At 53.4% G+C, this 2,500-nt stretch overlaps 1 pseudogene; it reads right to left on the bottom strand.

Moving 5' to 3' along the window:
• LOC143365023 (large subunit ribosomal RNA) overlaps positions 1–2,500 on the bottom strand; it is a 6,602-nt pseudogene that overhangs the window by 2,361 nt on the left and 1,741 nt on the right.

Here is a 2,500-nt window from a genome sequence, read left to right as displayed (position 1 = left end):
TAACAGGGTAGATAGCAGCTGCTGGCTTAGACTCCTTTACGGCAGTCTTTTTGGCCACTTGTCTTGTTGACTTATTCGCTTTGATAATGTCTGAATAGAGCAGCGGTTTGGAGGGTTGAACCTCTTGGCCGCGGCTTCTTTCAGACATGAGACTATCTAGCTTGGCCGATATCTCATTTAGTTTTTTCTCGACAGGTTGCTCTTCCTGTCGTTCTTGCTTTGCATTCAGTTTCACTTTGAGATCTTTGATCTCATTGATTAGTTCCATGCGGAACCTGCATCCTTCCATCGACTCTTCCTCCTGCTCCTTGATCATGGTGTCAAGGAGCTCTTCACCTTCCTTTAATATGGATTGCTCAAGTCCTAGGGATCTGAGAAACCTTCTTAGTTTCTTTGAGGTGCTCAACACCTCAGTTAGCACTAGGCCCTCTGGTCTCGGAGGCAGCTCGACTTCGTCGTCGCTGTTCAAGTAATCATCTTCGAGTTCTTTGGGATATTTTGCTTTGTGCGGTTCGTCACACGAGTCGCTGGGAGTTGCCAAGTCCTTAATTCTCTTCCTTCCCTTCATCTTCGTAAGAACTGTCTTCAGGTCGATCTCATCGGAGCTTAGTTCCGACTGAGAATCGCCTGAGTCTATAACGACCTCCCAGGCACTAGCATTATCCCTGTGTGCCTGGGTCGTTTCTTTCTTCGCCTCCGTCTTCCTTTCTCCTGTCTTTCCATTTTTGTCTCCCTTCTTCTTCGTTTTGTATTTGTTTTTATAAGATTTATACATGTTTGTTCCCACGAGTTGGGACGAAAGACGGTCGCTCCCCGGGTTACGCCCTTTCCGGGGAGAAGGCTTTTTTACGCTCAGGTTTCGCCTGGTATCCTGAGGTTTGCGCTAATGGTCGATGGACCCACCGACCGCCCGTGTGAAGCACGGGACCTCTTTCGCCGCGTTCTCAGCTTAGAGGTTAAGGGTTTGTTCAAGGGGTTCGCCTCCCCGTTAGGCCGACCGGCTAAGGTAAGCCCCCCGTTTCTCCCGTTCTGCAACATACCACCGGATGTATCCGGTGGGTCGTCGCGGCAGAGGGGAGTCTTCCGGGTGAGAGCCGCGGTTATCGCGAACGATAACACACGCATGGGCTCCCTGAGAGCCGCGGTCATCGCAAAAGCGATGACTCCGCCAGAACTCTCTTAATGAGAGAGCCGCGGTTGTCGCAGAGCGACAACTCACGCAGAGCTCTCTGAGAGCCGCGGTCCCCGCCATGCGACAACTCCGCAAGAGCTCTCTTCCCAGAGCTGCGGTTGTCGCATGGCGAGAACTCTCGCAGGAACTCTCTTACCAGAGCCCCGTTAGTCACCCGAAGGTGTCCAGGTCCTACCACGTGAAGGAGGGGTTGGTGCGTCAGGGTTATACCATGATATAAGTCCCTGACGCTTATAAGACCCAGTAGATAGGGACAGAGGGAATCTCGTTAATCCATTCATGCGCGTCACTAATTAGATGACGAGGCATTTGGCTACCTTAAGAGAGTCATAGTTACTCCCGCCGTTTACCCGCGCTTTTTTGAATTTCTTCACGTTGACATTCAGAGCACTGGGCAGAAATCACATTGCGTCAACACCCGTGGGGGCCATCGCAATGCTTTGTTTTAATTAGACAGTCGGATTCCCCTAGTCCGTGCCAGTTCTGAGCTGAGCGTTGAATGGCGGCCGAAGAGGACGACCGTTCAAGACGGAAGCCTCGCAGCAAGGAAGATCCGCGGGAGGCCAAGGCACGGGACCGAGCTCGGATTCGCAATAATGTGTTCACCTCGCCCAGGCCCGGCACGTCAGCCAGACCCGCTTCCCGACCAAGCCCGACACGCCCCGCTCCTCAGAGCCAATCCTTATTCCGAAGTTACGGATCCAATTTGCCGACTTCCCTTACCTACATTAATCTATCGACTAGAGGCTCTTTACCTTGGAGACCTGCTGCGGATATGGGTACGAACCGGCGCGACACCTCCACGTGGCCCTCTCCTGGATTTTCAAGGTCCGAGGGGAAGATCCGGACACCGCCGCAACTGCGGTGCTCTTCGCGTTCCAAACCCTATCTCCCTGCTAGAGGTTTCCAGGGAACTCGAACGCTTATACAGAAAAGAAAACTCTCCCCGGATCTCCCGACGGCGTCTCCAGGTCATTTTGGGTTACCCCGACGAACACTCTTACGAGGGCCCGAATGGTATGCGGTTCCGCTGCCGGGTTCCGGAATAGAAACCGGATTCCCTTTCGCCCGATGGGTGTGTGTTTTGTGTTTGTACATTTGCTCTTAGGACACCTCATCTACATAGGATTTCTCTTAGGGCTTAGGATCGACTGACTCGTGTGCAACGGCTGTTCACACGAAACCCTTCTCCACGTCAGTCCTCCAGGGCCTCGCTGGAGTATTTGCTACTACCACCAAGATCTGCACCGACGGCGGCTCCAGGCAGGCTCACGCCCAGACCCTTCTGCGCACACCGCCGCGACCCTC

The sequence above is a fragment of the Halictus rubicundus genome, unplaced genomic scaffold (genome assembly GCF_050948215.1).
Source record: "Halictus rubicundus isolate RS-2024b unplaced genomic scaffold, iyHalRubi1_principal scaffold1234, whole genome shotgun sequence".
NCBI classification, from domain to species: Eukaryota; Metazoa; Arthropoda; class Insecta; order Hymenoptera; family Halictidae; genus Halictus; species Halictus rubicundus.
Note: the sequence above shows the minus strand (reverse complement) of the source record. Positions and strands in the feature narration are given on the sequence as shown.